Raw genomic sequence first — 16,782 nt, forward strand, 5'->3', positions numbered from 1 at the left:
CAGCCATATGACAGTATAGTATAGAATATAGTTTATTTAGGGCATGGAGAAGGGACTTAAGAGGGTAGAAAGGCAGAGAGAGAGAGAGAGAGAGAGAGAGAGAGAGAGAGAGAGAGAGAGAGAGAGAGAGAGAGATATTGGTATGAGCAGGTGGAGAGAGAGTGGGCAGGGACATGGGGAGAGAGCAGCAACAGGAAAGCAAGAGCAAGAGAGGAGCAACAGAGAGGAGGGGCAAGCAGCCCCTTTATAGTGAGTCAGGCAGTCAGGCATAGCTGGCTGTTGCCAGGTAACTGTGGGGCAGAGCTTAGACAAAATGCTAACAGTGTGTGTGTGTGTGTGTGTGTGTGTGTGTGTGTGTGTGTGTGTGTCTGTGTGTCTGTGTGTCTGTGTGTCTGTGTGTTCAGACAAGCTCATGCTGCAGTGTACATATGTGGATCAGAGGAAAACTTTGAGGTATTGTTCTCCTTCCACCCTTCCATGGCTTCTGGGATTGAACTCAGCAAGTACTGACCCACTGAGCCACCTCACTGTGCACTTCTCTTCACTCCTTTTGTCTCTGTTCCCAGGCCTGTTGCTTCCTGGTTATTCTCAGGAGTCAGTAAGTTGATTGTTGCAACAATACATCTTCAGGTTGAAGCAGTGGCAAGTGTGATTCTGTTCTCCAGCCCACCTCTCCATCTTCTAGGTACAAGTAGAAGTAGGAAAAGATACCTTGTGACAAAGTCAGTCTCCACTGAAGGAGTGTCAAGAAAGCTGCCTCTTTATGTTGTTTTTTTTATTTAAAAATAAAATGAAGGGCTTCAGTGTTGGTTTAATCAGTAAACCATTTGCCATGCGTTGGAGAAGAATCCAGAAGGTAATTGTCTGGGAAACCAATGAGGCTAGAAGAGGCTGGAGTGTTGGTCTCCAAAGAGGAATGAACCTGAGCACCCAGAGAAGGTGAGACCATTGAGGGACAGCATCATCTTCAGCACAGCCGGTGGCTCTGACCCTGTTGGAGGATAGAGCATCAGGTTCCCAGGCTGCTTCTGAATCATATTAGAATGTAATCTCCTTATGGAGTTGAAAGGGGGACGTGAAGCCTGACCCTCCTTTCATCTCAAGGGTGAGCAGAAAACACTGGTCAATACAGTCCTTGCAATGAACCAGGGGATATCTTGTGATTAACTAGTTTCTAAGTAAGTGTTGGGCTAAAAAGGTCATCTGTAAGTGAAAGCAGTCCACCTAGCCGTAGGGCCCCCTTAGGGCTCATACTTCACAGGGAACCTGTCTGCATGCCAGGAATAGCCTGTAAGATTTGAACCTAGGCAGGTAGGTGGGTACCAGGTGCCAGCCTGGGCTCCTTGACTGGGTTCTGTTCCTCAAGAGGAGATAAAGAGCCAGGAAGGGAGAGTGAGTCAGGCCAGGTGGTCAGGGGAATCTTGCAGCTTTTAATGACCAGCAATCAGCTTGCTTCAGATTTCACAAACAGACAGACTAATCCAAGAAGTACAGACTATATCATTTTATTTCTGGATGTGTTTTTGATTTTTTCATTTCTTGTCTGAGGACACAAGTTTAGTCACAATTGGAACAAATTTATTTTTATTATCAGCCCTGTAACTCTAATTCAGAATCTAAAGAAGGTCTCTGTCAAAGCAAACACATTTATTATATGGCAGCCTGCTAAACGCAGGCAGTATTTGCAGTTTTAAAACACTCCAGACAGAGAATGTCTGACCCAGTCTTTTTATGAATGGCAAATACTAATCTGTAGCTTCTTTTATCTTATCATCATCTATACTGTAAAGTGAGAAAAGGCTATTTTAATCAATCTATCTTATTTTCATCAATTCACTGAGTTCTCTTCCTCCAGGTATGGCCTGTATGACTCCCTCTCTTTAAACTACATTTCCAGAGAGCTCTGAGTGTATTGTAAAATAGACTTAGAATCTGTTACTAAGTATTCTGGCCTGTCAGAGTTTGTTAATTGTGTCTGTTTACTCTGCAGCAAGGATACTGTTTGAGATTGCTTAGGGGCAGGTACCCCAAGAATATTCCTGGAGTCTTGCCCTCATTTAGAAATTCCTAGCTTTTGCTTATCTGAGCTTATCACTGTCTCCAGGGCATAAGAAAGACTTCCAATGTCCAGATGAGGTCATTTCTCTAAAAGCAGAAATAAGTTTAGGACTTTCCTAAAAAGACTCAGACATAATCTTCTTGGGAAGGTGGAGTATAAAATGAGTCATAATACAGAAAGTCCACAAGCATGCAGCATAGAGATCAAACCCCAAAAGTTAGACAGAATGACAGGGATCACAGTGTTTGGCTCAGCTGTGCTCGAACCGTGCCACAGCTGTGCTGGCTTCATGGCTTTCGCCATTGCAGTGGCTATGGCTGTGCCCGGTGGCATGCCATTTCCTAAGACTGAAAGTTCCAACTTCTGCACTAATGATACTTAGGATCAGCAGTCCTTTGTGACAGGGACCCTGTGGGAAACCTTGTAAGACCTGTCACTACTCACTAGGTGCTACTAGCCACACCCTACACCCACTTGTGATAATCAAGTGTCTCTAGATGTTACCAAGTAGTCCCCCAGTTGAGAACCCCAGTTTAGAGGGCCAGGTATGGTTCACACCTTTAATTCCAGCACTCAGAAGGTAGAGGCAGGCAGATCTCTATGAATTCAAAACTAGTCTGGTTTACAAACTGAGTCCAGGATACCTAGGACCCTGTTACACATTGAAACCCTGCCTTGAAAATTAAAATAAACAAACCCCAAAATACCACTAAGTGGGTAGAGAGATGTCTCAGCAGCTAAGAGCACTGACTGGTCTTCTGGAGGACCCAGGTTCAAATACCAGCATCCACTTGGCAGCTCACAACTGTCAATAACTCCAAGATCTGACAGACTCATGCAGGCAAAACACCAATGCACATACAATAAAAATAATATTTTTAAAATAGCACTAGGTATGGAAAAAAGGAAAGAAAAAAACCCTGTTCAATAAGAGAAATGTGAAAACCAAGGTGGAATCCAGCACTGTTAAGAAAAAGACAGAGGCTGGGGATTTAACTCAGGGAATCACCTCTGTAGCATACCTGAGGCCCTGGGGTTTAGTCCCCACTATGTTGCTGAACAAAATCTCATTAGTAGCAAGAGCACAATAGAAGGGAATCTTCACAGCACTGCTTTTTGGAGTGGTTACATAAGAATGAGGGTTAGAGAATTTTGTAAAACATTTTGCTTAACATCAGCTCCTCCCCCCCCCCTTAAAATATTTTCTACAAGTCCTGGCGAATTTATGTGCCACCTCCCCCAATTACTCTCCTTTCATAAAATGCAGGAAAGACTACAGAGCACATTACTATACACACACACACACACACACACACACACACAGTGAAGAGTAAATGGAGAAATGAGAACAAATCTTCACCTGACTTTACAGGGAAGCCTGTGCTTTCATGTGATGTCATGCATTAAATCTGTAGGTTTCCCTACTGAGCACAGACATGTTTATGCAGAGTGTGGGTGCAGAACACAAGGATGTTGAACAAATACATATGAAAGTCTTTTATTTAACATCTGAACTACAGGCTGCATGAGATATTTTGTGCCGAGTAGCACTGGCTCCTTTGCCTCTCAGAGTCTTCCCTTGGAAAAGACGGCTGCTTCCCTGCTAGTCCCTCATCTTCTGTGCTGATTTACTCTTCCTTGAGGGTCTTCACGGTAGAACAGCAACATGGTTTTATTGCACTGTGGGCCACTAGTTCTTTATTTCCATGGCGATTTATTTTGCTTTATATCTCACACCAGTGCTGTCTAACAGAAATAGGGTGCGAGTCATACTTGCCTAATTTCAAACTGTATTTCTTTCAACCCAAGGACAATCACTGTAACATTAAAATCTTTAATTCTATTTCTGATTCTAAAAAAAGCAGCACAAATCGAACTTGTGCCAGCGACATTTCAACTATTGAATAGCCACAGGTGCGTGGTAGCTGCCGTGCCAAAACAGTTTCAAACTCTGGTGTTTTCCCAAATGCCACCATGGGAGGTCAAAAAGCCAAATGGTTGGTGCTACTGTGCTGTAGATACAGGCCAGGGAACCTGCTCAACGTTAATGGTGTCATGTGTCATTCTGTCAACTACAACATCCTGCTATTCCCAGAAACAAATCAAGATGACTGACACACACCAAATGTTTTTGATTGAGTTTGATCTTAGTCTCAGTCTGACTGGAGGCCTTCTGGGGATGCAGATGTCAATGGCTGACTTCGGGTTCCTTGCAGTTACAGATGGCTCCATCAAGGGAGGGTTTCATTGTATGAGCTTTGATAAACCACAGCTGTATCACAGAACATCAGGATCAGGACTCTGCCTAGTATAGATACAAATTCTGCAAAGGCAATCTTTCTGATAAGTTTGGAAGGCCCTGGCCCCGATGCAGCACCTCCTGCCTTGTCCTTTTCCCTCCCCACCACAATGACTCAAGATATATAATCCAGCCCATCTATTTCAATAAGTGAGCTGTCCTCCGACAGTCTCCTGTGGGGTTCATGCCTGCTGTACTCACTGTAGCTCGAGGTCCTGCTCCCCAGCTCCTCCAAAGGTGCAATGGCTGATGGGCACAAGGAACCCACAGCCCTGCAGTTTGCTTCCAATAAACTTTTTCTGTGTGTTGGATGGTCTTGTTCGATGATTTTATTATACCAACTTACAAGTTCGAGGGGATTGGATGCCTTTTTCTGATCCCCGCTGGCACCAGGCATACTCAAGGTGCACATATGTGAAAGCAAAATGCTGGCTTTATCTTCATGGCATTTGTCTCTATGGAGTTGAGTAGACCCAAGCCTGATTTAGGCAGGAGGCGGTCCCCCTCTTGCCTTGCTCTCAGAGTGTTGCCCCGGGTATGACCAATGCTCTGCCATCCCTTATCTGGCTTGGGAACCCACATCTTCCCTTTTGTTTTTTATAATGTGGCCTTATCATCATGTGTCAGCACAGTCTATGGGAATAGTTTGATATTGTACCAGGACTTGGATGGCAGTGACTTTGGCTAGTATTAGTAATGTGGGTTTTTTGTTTATTTGTTTGTTGTTTTGAAAGAAACTGAATAAGGAATGGGGCTAGAAGGAGGAGGGCTCCGATGGCTGTGCTCAGGCCCATTAAGGGCAAGAACCAGGCAATGAAGGGGTTGGAGTACCAGGGAGCCAGATCAGTGAAGGCACATCGAGACCTCCAATCAGTGGTCGCAAAGGGTCTAATATTTTGTTCAACCCATACTGATTCATTTACATAGAAACAACATTCTTCCCCCAGGATGACAGAAGTCCTCCTACCAACCCCATCTTATGGTCAGGAGGTCCAGAATCTTTCTATTATGTTGTAATTCCAGCAAGGGTGGTCATTTGTACCTGGGGAATAATTATAACAGGAACTCAGAGGTAGGGGGCCTTCCAAGAGTGGGACCCCTGTAAGGGTTGATTAAAGGAGAGACCCAGGGCTGAGGAAGAACCATGCAAGGTTGCATTAGCAGGTACCTCAGCTAAGAGGGGACTCAAAAAGGAAGCGCAGAAGAAACATCAAGAGGCACTGTGGTGGGATGTGAGGGCAGCAGGTGAGCACGATGTAGCCAGGATGGGGTGGATCAAGCATTTCCACCCCATCCTGTATTTCCTGCTCAAGAATATTTTTGTGGGTTAAGTGTGAACTGGGAGGCCAGCACCACCTGTGGAGAGATGTGAACATCAGCTCAGGGATGTGTGCAGCTTAACTGGTGGGGCACAGTTTCCCACGATGCCTGGTCTCCATCTACAGAATCATCTACAACAATAGTAAGATGGGTACTTAGGTTTTGAAATTGGCTGTTTCTGTGAGAGCCGATCCTCCAGGCAGGCCACTTCTCCTTTTTGATGCTTTTATCAATAGAAGAAGCAGAGAGGGGTTGATGCTCACAGGTGAAGTTAAGATAGACAGGAATAGAAACAGAGATTTGACATCCTTGGTCAGGGTGGTCTGCAGACCCAATCTCCTATTTCTTGCCATCACACGTTTCCTTAGCAGAAAAATGCCAGTGCTGGTTGTTAGGGAGAGAATTAGAGGGTTGAGCGATGGTGAGATGAGGCCACAAAATAACAAAGATTGCCATTAAAATAGCAGAGAGAGCAGCTTGAGGACACATGCATTGTGCAGTTGCTACGAGGTCATGAATGTCCTGCCAAGTGATCTCGTTCCCTGTCACAAGTGTCTCCTGGGTCTCCTCCTTCCCTTTCCCACCAACAATAGATGGACCACCTTCTAGGTGGGTGGGGAGGTGTCATACGTTTTGCCTGTATCCAGACAGCCAGAGGCTGATCCTGTGGGAATACACAAAACCCTTGCCCACCGTGAGGAGGTCAGATACTTTCCATATCCCAGGTGTGGAGCTCAGAGACACACCTGAACAGAATACTCCGCTGGCTCTGTTGCTTGGTGGGCTCCCATGGAAAGGACTCCCTGGCCAAAAAGCTCATCAAGGCCCCATATGATTTCATCTCAGCCTTGAGTCCACCCGAATCATTAGAGGCATTCATCCTGGAAGAGGGCCTCCCGCTGTAAAACAAATCAGGCTGGACAGGGAAAAGTGACAGATGTCCCGCCTATCCTGGGGTGTGTTTAGAGCGGCAACTTGACTTTGGAGGAGGGATTTACTCAAAGAGACATGGCTGCTGTCCTCCTTGACTGCCTGTCTGAGCTCTCTTTTAAATTTGTAGCTTGATAGTGGTACCAACTAAGTGACTTAGCCCGGGTGAGGTGAACATTGACTGGCGAATACCTGAAATAACAGACTCATGGCTTGTGGTTTGCTCTTCTCCCCAGGGTTATTGGCCACCAGCCCCTGAGGATCAAAGGGTCAGAGTCAACAAACGGGGTTTTCCACAGCCCGTGAGTACTATGGAGATGACAGACTTATCTCTGGGATCAGTTTCAGAGGCAGCCCAACTTTATTCAGGGTGAATCAAGGGCTATATAGTTTTGGGGACAGCAGCAGGTATTTCTAGGGTGTCATTGGTTACAGCTTAGGGTACCAATGCCTGTTTGCATGGAGAGGCAGCTCAAGAATCCCAGGTGCTTGCTGGATGGGTTCTTATTGGGAGGAAGCTGACTCTGTAATCTCACCCAAACCACGTGACATTACACAGATAGAGGTTTGTGTGGACAAATACCACTGGCCAGGCCAGGGGTGCTGGAAAATACTTCATCCACATACTCGGAAGTTGTAGGGCCCGGAGGTGGGTCTTACAAGTGTGGGTCTCCCTTTCCTCGCAGGTCATCGGTCACCAGTCCATGAGGGTGAGGAGAGCAGAAACAGGGGACAGGGTTCTGATGGCCATGAGTACGATGGAATGACTACCAGGATCAGAAAGAGGCTGTAGAAGTTCTGTAGGGATAGGCAGCCATGGCCGGAGCCATCAGCATCTGGAGGAATACTAGAACTGGCTATGAGGGTGGACTGAGGTTAAGAAGATGGCTGTTCTCAGGGTGATGGAGGCATGAGTCCGCATTCTGCCTCACCGCTGGGGTGTGTGAACGCTGTTTGAGCAGACAAAATGGAAAGGCGCTAGGCTACATTCCATCCTCTCTGCCACTGGGGTGCCAGGCTTGCCTATTCCCAACACTAATTCAGGGACTTTGTGTTCCGCCTCCCATAGAGTGTGGTAACGCTCCTGGGCACGCACAATGTGGAGTGCTAGACTGCATTTACCCTGTGCCACCCTGGTACTGTCTAGCGAAGCGCTGATACACTGCTCAGGGGATGAGAAACACAGCCTAAGATGTGGGAGGCTGAAGTTGGGGTCCCGACTTCCAGGTGTCCAGTTGCCGCTGGAAAGCAGAAGAGCTGAGAACAAAGAAGCCCTGTGGGCTCAGGATGTACCCGGGGCTGGAGCTCACAAACTCTTGGACATGCTGACTTTGCTGGGTCACAAGGAGTTGGGAACGGATTCGGGTCAGTGAACAGAGGAACCTGGGGCCCGGGGTAGGGGAACTCTGGCTTGACTCAGTGGTGGTGAGTCCGGGAACATAGAGGGGTCTTCTGCCAGGAGGATTAGATGGTGCAGCTCTGTAAACAAAGCCCTCCTCCATGTTCCCATGTGGTTCTTGATGAAAGAGACAAGGCCTTGGTTCTAAACTGTTTATTGATTGTTCGTCATGGAAAATGGGTGCATGCCATATGCTCAGAGTGGACCAAAGATTAAGTACATTTTGCAGGAAGAAATGTCAGGGAAGGGATGCTTATTGGCTAAACCCTCAGGGCCTATAGATGCCTCATTAGGGTGGAGAACTCTGACCTGGGATACCTTAGGTAGGGAGTGTGGTCCCGTGACAGGGGCCTGGTGGGGGCAGGTGAAGCTCCTACCGCCCTCAGAGGTTCTGGGGCTTCCAACGTACTCAACCCTACCCCACCAAGTTTCCTGGCACTGTCCACTGCTCCACAACACCTTTTCTCTTCTATAAAGGAGAGGCATCATTGGGGCGACTGTCTCTTATGTTACCTGTAGTGAAAATTTTGGGTCAGGTGTGGTAAGCATCAAAATAAAACAGGTAAGCTACAGGGGTAACGAGGGGTGGGAGCTGGGAAGACAAGGGGTTACTGAATCAAATATTCAGTGGATTAAAACTGAGAGTGAATTTGTATAGAGTTTGTGAAGGTATTAACATTGGTTTTAAACTACATCTATACAGATAGACATCATGAAAGTTTCCCCAGGTTCGGTAGCCATTAGGCTCTGGCAAGAGAGTTTATCTGTCACTGGAAGGACCCAAGACTGTCAGCTTCTGCTTGTCTCAGAAGTCTTCAGTTAGATGATATGTCTGGACAAAGGCAGCATTGCCCCAAGCAGGTCCAAGTAGATGTCAGGTAGGTCTCTGTCTGGGTCTCCTGGCTGTGGTGGCAGCACTGTCTTTTTCCCTTTTGCAGAGATAAACCTGTAGAGTGATCACAACAGGGGAGCAGAAACCCAGCCGGGGGCTGTCTGCATAGGGTGGGTAGTATATGTTAAGCCTGTAACAATTTCCTCAGGAGCACATCATGGTCTGTTGTAATATCCTAGAAAAAAGGCAAGGGTGTTTGAGGAATTCAGTCCTGGGGGGAATCCTTTACGTGGGGGAATTAACTGTGTTGAATTAAGGAAAGCAGAGGGAAAAGCTGAGGATTTATCTGCTTTGGATGGCTGAAGAAGAAAATATGTTAATTATGAATCTGGGATAGGCAGGAACAGCTTGTCCATAAAAGGGGACTGGTTAAGGATGAAATAACGGTTATTAACGTAGTTGGTTTGACCTGTGAGAATAAATTAAATATGATTTTGGAAGTTTAAAAGAAATTTTAAGACAATTTTAGGTGTTCCTGTTAGGGAGAAGCATAAAAACTTTGAGTTAAAAGGCATGAACATTGTTTCAGGTGTTCCTGTTAGGGAGAAGAACAAGCATTTAAATGAAAAAATCTGAAAATTTTTGGGTTAACGGTTTAAGGTGTGTGTGTGTGTGTGTGTGTGTGTGTGTGTGTGTGTGTGTGTGTGTTTTCCTTTTAATTCTCAGCAGTAAGATTTCATCTATTGCCTTTGCTTGGCAGGCTCCTTTCACAGCAGGGCACCTCCTGCTGTGGTGTGGTTATGCTGCTGGGCAGGTGAAACTTGCCTGCTGGACTCCATTCACCCTGTGCTGCCATCGCATGAGGGTCTCAAGTGAAGTAGGAAAACAGTCTGAGATGTAGGAGGTCGAAGCTGGAGTCCAGACTCTCAGGTGTCCAGTCAAACTGTGGAGGAGCAAAGAACGGAGGAGGCCCCCAGGCTGAGGACATGCTCAGGGCCAGGAGGCTCCCAGACTACTGGACATGCTGCTAGGTCACAGGAAGGTGGGAACAGAGTTGAGCTCTCAGGCTGAGGAGCAAGAGGAGAGTGGGGGTGGAGACTCCAGCTTAGCTGAGAGGTGGAGAATCTGGTGCAGAGTCCTGGAGTGCAGCGGGGCCTTCTGTGGCTCCATATGACAAAGCCTTCTCCCACAGCAGTTCTTGATAAGAGACAGTCCTTCCTTGTTCAAACTGTTTATTGGCAGTGGAAAATGGATGCATACCACTTACTCAGGGAGGGACCAGAGAATAAATACCTTTTGCAGGAAGGAATGTCCTGGGAAGGGAAGCTTATTGGCTAAACCCTAAGGGCCTCTAGATACCTCAGTAGCATAGAGAACCCTGTGCTCAGTGACTAGTCACAGTCCTCATGTGGGGTGCCGTGGTCACATGCTCCAGGACAGAAACAGGGTCAGGAGTAGAAGAAATGGCTGCCGTTCTCAGTTATGAGTTACCAGGGTTTCTGAATCCATTCAACCTTCTGACAATTCCACTTGTCCTACAGAGGTGATGAGTTATATCTTATTCAGGGCTACTCTGAATCCTATTTTGCTAGAGAGGAGATCAGTAAATCTTTGAGATCATGGTGAAGTTTTTTGATCTCCCCAGGCCAAGATATCATCCATATAATAATGTGTATTTTCTTTTCTAAATAGTTTCATGGTGGTAGCGACCAATTCCTGGTATATAATGGGGATGTTGGCACCCCTGTGGGAGGACTCTCCATTCAAATCGGGAGGCTCGCCTAGAGTTGTTAATTTGGGGGACTGTTGAAAAGGCAAAACATTGACAGTCTTTGGGTTATAGGGGACTAGAGAAAAAACAGTCCTTCATATCTATGGCCAATAGTTATTGGCAAGGATTGCAAAGACAAAGGAAGGCCCCACCGAGGGGATCCTTGCAGCTAGTCCTTGTGCTACCGGGTTCTTTCAGAGAGATTTAGAGAGGTGATTTTTGCAAATGCCCAAAGGACTGTTGGGGTCAGATGATCAGGGAGACAGCGCAGATGGAAGGTAAAGGAGAAAGAACCAGACAATCCTCAGGTCAGGGTGAGTTACGATGCTGATGTGTCTTGGGGAGGGGAGTACTCACCCTCTTTCAATTGTCAGAGAGTTCCTGTTTCACCGGCAGATGTGACTCACTGGATCCCAATCAGTTGTTACACACTGGTGGTATCAGGATACAGAGGAAATGAGGAGCAAGGTCTTGGACGGGGGTTCAGCAGGTATGGATGCCTGAGGAGGCTGTTTCGGAGAACAGCTCAATTGTTGAACCAGCAGGACTAGCTTACATAGCTCAAGTCAGGGGAGAGGGGAGGAACAAGGACAAGAGAGAAGATGCTGCGGGGGCAGGGCCCTTCTAACTTATCAGCTGGACTAGCAGACTGCCGATCGCATGATTCTGACAGCCAAACTGACATTATTACAACATAACCTTTTTGTCTATGGAGCTGAGTAGGCCCAAGCCTGAGCCTTCAGGAGAGGTCTGTGCCTCACGGGATCAGGCTGGAGTATTTTGGTGTCTTTGAGTAGCCTTAGCTCTTCTGGAATTTGCTCTGTAGGCCAGGCTGGCCTCAAACTCAGAAATCCACCTGCCTCTGCCAGGATTAAAACTGTGCACCACCACTGCATAGCTCAGGCTGGACTGATGACTGGAAACATTAACTTCAACCTGCTTCATTTCTCTATGGGGCATTTGAACATAATGAGGTATCTACCTGGTAGTTTAAATCACAAAGGTTGTCTGGTCATTCCAGCTACATCTATTAAGAGTACACATAGCAAGTACTGAGTCAGGACACCAAGTGGATCCTGTCATGCACCTCACTCTCCTGGGGACACTAGATCTCTCAACCGCGTGGTGGACAATTCTAAGTTGCCAAAGTTTAGAACTTAGCAATTAAGAGCCCTGGCTGGTTGCTCTTCTTGGAGTTAGGTTCAATTTCTAGCACCCACATGGCAGTTCACAACTCTAACTCCAATCCCAGGGGGATTTGATGCCCTCTTCTGGCCTCCATGGGCACTGCATGCACATGGTACAGACATGCAGGCAAAACATAGAAAAGTTTTATAGATAAAACTAAAATTTTCAAAAAGATTTCTTGTATTAATATGGCGGCAAATTTCAGGCTAGAGCGGACACATAGAAAACTAAGTGGAACTTAGTTCTATGGGCGCACAATTCTCACAGTCTCATATGTAATGGGACCGCCTCAAATTCATCTGTTCCTGCTATAAAGAAGACAAAGAAACCTGAAACCTTGATTCTATGCACAGCTGCACACCTTCTCTTCCAGAAGTCAGACCATTTCACCTCAAAGTCCAGAGCTGCAGAAGAAACAGCACAGGTGATCAGACCCATAACCACTAGATAATAAATAAAACAGCACTGATGTTGGCATTAACTGGTCTTTTGCAGAATCTTTAATGTACTAACCAGTACACTGGGTACATCTACTCAGAAATGTTTTAAGACAATTTTAAATGCAATGCCATATCTTTCTCTAAGTAGTAATTCATTTACCAACGCTCCCATTTATTATTTTGTGTGTGCACAAAGGTGTGCTAGCACACACATGAAGGTCTAAGAATAACTCTAGAGAGTTGGTTGTTCCCACCAGGCCCCAGAATCAAAGGTCCAGGCTTGACACTGCTAGGTCCTCTCACTATGTTCCCCACAGCCCTCATCTAATTTAAAAAGATGTGAGGTGATTGCACTGAATTCCTGCCTGTTCTGTTGGCCTCAGGTAAGTCCTTTAACCCATTATGGCAATGTATCCAGTCAGGTTAGAGTTCTCATCCTTCACCAAGAATTGTTCCTGGAATCATGCCTAACAAGTCAAATTTTCCATCAAACACACCTTAACTTCATCAGCATCCTGGACACAGCACCGCATCTGCTCAAAAGAAAAAACAAAAAGTCAGCCATGTTACAAGTACCTGGCCAGAGCTCTTTACACAAAGGACCTTTCTGGTGGTTACTAACTGAATCTGATGAAATCCTGCCTCTGACTAGCATTCATCCCTGCAGAGCTCCGACCCTCACACTTCTGACAGCTGGGTGTCCATTTCATTCCCCCTGGGCCATCCTTCTGACTAAATCCACCCCAGAAGCATAGACTCTTACTGTTTAGAAACAAAATTACTAACCACAGTTTTTCTTTGAAAGATTTCATTATGTATCCAGTATTCTGTCTGCAGGCCAGAAGGGGGCACCAGATCTCACTATAGATCCTTATAGGAGCCACCATGTGGCTGCTTGTTGAACGCAGCACCATGTGGCTGCTTGTTGAACGCAGCATGAGCAGCCAGTGCTCGTAACCTGAGCCATCTCTCCAGCCCTCTACACTATTTCTTTAGGGCAAGTTAAACCATTTTCATTGATTTCAAAGCCAGAAGCAGCACTAAACTTGTTTGCTGAGACTGAAAAAGGAAGTCCTAACCCTAAAACTTGCTGCATCCACAGTCCTCAGTTAGACAGTGGTTCATGCTCTCAGACTTCCCTCAAAACAAATGTCTCAATAGAAACATAACCCCCAACAGAAACAAAACGTATCACCCACTTGCATGTTCCCTTCTTGCAGTACTAGGCAGAGCACATGAGGTGGTGGTTTTACTAGAGGCCACAACACTAAGTTCCCTCTAAAATGGCCGTTATCTGGCATACATGCCCATAGAGCCCAACACTTGGGTACTAGGGCAGAAAGATTTCCTTGGACAGCACGAAAACCTGCTTCAGTAATTTAATAAATGCTTTTTAAATTGATGTCTCATTCAGCCTATACACCGCAATTTCAGAGCTTGCAAATCAATAGAAAACTACAAAGTGGCACTTTCCTTAGCTTTCTCACATCTAATTTCAGATCTTCACAATGTTAACGCAGTAGTGAACAGGCAGGACTCCTGGGTGCTCATTAGAAACCTAAGCCTGATGCTTTGTGCTTCCCATAATTTCAGTTAACTCAGTCATTCTGGATTTCTGACGGGGTTGAAGACCTGTGGTCTCAAAGCCAATCCTGGCTATTTACTTTGAGAGAAAAGATCTGAGTGGATGGTTTTCAGCTGACATTCATTCTAAAGCCAAGAAAAAAAAAAAAGCCAGGTTCAAAACTAAGTGTTTTAGTTAGGAGAGATGACAGGGGTTCTGGTTAGTCAACAAAATGATGGACTGGGTATTAGGACTATCTTGTACCTCACTGGTACAAATAGGCATAATTATGCTCTAATTGTATTTTGAGAGAAAAGTTTTATTTTAACAGGAAGGGTGATATGTAGGAGGAGCTAAGGGGGAAGGAGTACAGAGAGGAAGAGATGGAGTAAGGAGAGGAGAAGATGAAGGAGAGGAGAAGCTAGGTGGAGAGAGAGAGAGAGAGAGAGAGAGAGAGAGAGAGAGAGAGAGAGAGAGAGAGAGAGAGAAAGGCAGGCAGATGTTCAGGTGTCTCCACCAGTCAAAGATAGTTGATATATCTAGGTTGGGTATTGGGTTACACTTCTGATTGAGCATTACCAAACTTATAAAGCCTTTGATTAACATTTTTTTAAAAATGTATAAAAGCAAGAAGGAAAAGGGGGCATGGGATAAGGGTTTTCTAGGGAGGGGAAATGGGGAAAGGGGAAAGGGGATGACATCTGAAATGTAAATAAAATATCCAATAAAAAAAAAAAAAGAAAAAAACAAAACAAAACAAACTTAAGCGCGGTTTTAGGAACTCTCAAGAGAGAGAAATGTCGCAACAATATGGAGCACGGAGATTAGGCATTGCACAAGTGCCCAGATGCTCAGATTTTCTACCAGGGCAAAAATCCAGACAGGCCGGGTCTGTGTCAGAGGAAGGATAACGCAGCCCCTGTGGGCAGAGCTCCCTGCTCTCGGACGACGCCCTCAAAACATTTTAAAAAGCACAAAACAAAGAGCCCAGCCTCTGTGCCTAGCGGCACTTGAAGGACATGTGCGGCGAGGACACGGCTGCGAGGGCGAAATCCTTGCTAACACTGAAATTATCCTGTTTCCTGCTACTTTCCGATCTCTGATCTCATTCGCTTCCTAAATAGGCAATGTCCCTGTCACCGAACTACTGGGCGGGCGGGATCCCCCAGCGAACCCAGGACCCGGGGCCGTCGAACGCCGCGCCTCCACCCGAGAGAACAGATCTGCGCTGCGCGAGGCCGATCGCCTGTCCCACACCGAAGGGACGCGCACCGCGCCGGGCGAGCGTCGTGGGAACCTCAGAGGCCACGTAGTGGGATCTTGCAACCGGCAAGGCGACAGCGCTTAGCAGGAGCGCGTCGCGGCGGTAAGGCAGGGCGCCAGGGCGGGACGGACTTTAAAACGGACCGGACGTTGAGCACCCGGACTCAGCCAACCAGAGAGGCCCCGCGCTCCTTTTGCCCTTCCCGGGTTCCCGCCTGACTCCAGCACCGGCCCTCGCGCGCCCCCTGGCGGCACCAGAGCCTCCCAGCCTGCCCCTACCCCAGGGCAGCAGTCCCACTCACTGCCCTGACTGCAGATTCTGTCACCTCCCTGAAGGTTAGAGGAGCATCTGGTACCACCGCAGGGTGGGCATTTCTATTTCTTCTCCCCGTGCTTCTTAGTCATATATTGAATTTGGTACTATTCCACATCCTTTTGTGCTTATTTTCATTTGAAGACCCATATGTAAAGGAATTTGATCCTCTTAGGGAAACTGTAACATCATGGAGATGTGAGCACTCTTAAGAGGGGCTGGTGCAAGGAGAAGACCCCATGCCTAGAAATCGCATCACTGGCTATGAACTTCCAGTGCTGGCCAAGATCTGTAAATATCTTGTCCTGGAAGCCCTTCTGTGACCCAGGAGGCATCTGTGCCTGACACAATCAGGATTGGATATTTGGGGGTGGGGGTGGGGTTCCTTGGGTTTTGTTGTTGTTGTTGTTATGTTTTGTTTGTTTGATTTTGTTTCGTTTTATTTTTGTTTGTTTCCCCCTACCTCAACTCAGTCCCCAGTCGGTGTCTCTCCATGTAGTCCTGGCTGTCCTGGCGCTTCATCTTAGACCAGGCTGGGCTTGAACTCATGGATCCAATTGCCTCTGCCTCCCCAGTACTGGATTAAAAGCACAAGCCACCGCCCTGTGGGGTGGGTGCTGTTTGCTAAAAGGGACTGTCCTTCTAACACGGGAAGACAGAAACCAAAAACGAGTCACAAAGGAGTAGGGAAAGATGCGACTACATGCCCAGGAATGCCCAGGACTGTGACCACTGTATTGGAAGACACAGGAAGGATTCCTGTCAGTGAGTTTCAGAGGTGGTCCAACTGATACCTTGATTTTGGACTTCTGACCGCCAGCGCTGAGCTGGTGTTTTTGTGGAAGCCACTAAGGACTTTGATAAGGCAGCCCAGGAAACTAACATAATGACTGACAGGAAGGCGTTGAGTCCTCCCAAGGACCTTCCTCTCCCTGCCCTCTGCTGTTCATGCTATGTGCACTTGCAGCTACCTCAGTAGATGACTGTTGAATTACTGAGGTGGTGAGAACACCATGGTGAACATCTTAGTCATGAATGCCCGAGTTTAGGGACTTTTTTGCTAGACATTTATAAACTCATAAGGCAAACCAATGTTCCCATCACCCGAAGAGCTTACATTCTGTTCTAAAGCAGGAATTCTCCAGAGGGAAAACCAAGGGGAGGAGTTAGAGTAAGAGGCAGGAGCCCACGTGATTCCATGCTTCCTCTAGGGTGATCTACAAGCCAAAGAAACACTGCGATGCCACACTGGGGCCCTCTGCCCTACTTTTATAAATATTTTCTTTTACCCAAAATTTCTCCCAGAAATTTTGAAACTTGAGGTGTTCTAAATGGAGTTGAGACCATTTGAGTTAGAAGGATGGAATTCATTTTTTGTGTCAAATACTATGACTGGTGGTTGGA

The 16,782-nt window shown here is 46.6% G+C and overlaps 1 long non-coding RNA gene and 1 other non-coding gene across 4 annotated transcripts; both read right to left on the reverse strand.

Moving 5' to 3' along the window:
- Positions 1 to 8,154: 8,154 nt before the first annotated feature.
- Positions 8,155 to 15,725, reverse strand: LOC143442570 (uncharacterized). 3 transcript variants are annotated; one of them, XR_013110813.1, is made up of 4 exons: positions 14,977 to 15,725; positions 12,736 to 12,771; positions 12,160 to 12,202; positions 8,155 to 11,119 (listed from the first exon to the last, which is right to left on the reverse strand). It is a non-coding gene; the product is annotated as an uncharacterized LOC143442570 (long non-coding RNA). The 3 variants fall into 3 exon arrangements; XR_013110812.1 differs by lacking the exon at positions 14,977 to 15,725 and adding an exon at positions 13,025 to 14,011; XR_013110814.1 differs by lacking the exon at positions 14,977 to 15,725 and having other exon boundaries at positions 12,135 to 12,202; positions 12,736 to 14,011.
- LOC117712218 (small nucleolar RNA SNORD93) lies at positions 12,613 to 12,683 on the reverse strand. The gene has a single exon (XR_004607276.1). It is a non-coding gene; the product is annotated as a small nucleolar RNA SNORD93 (small nucleolar RNA).
- Positions 15,726 to 16,782: the final 1,057 nt, after the last annotated feature.

This window comes from Arvicanthis niloticus, chromosome 6 (genome assembly GCF_011762505.2).
Source record: "Arvicanthis niloticus isolate mArvNil1 chromosome 6, mArvNil1.pat.X, whole genome shotgun sequence".
NCBI lineage: Eukaryota > Metazoa > Chordata > Mammalia > Rodentia > Muridae > Arvicanthis > Arvicanthis niloticus.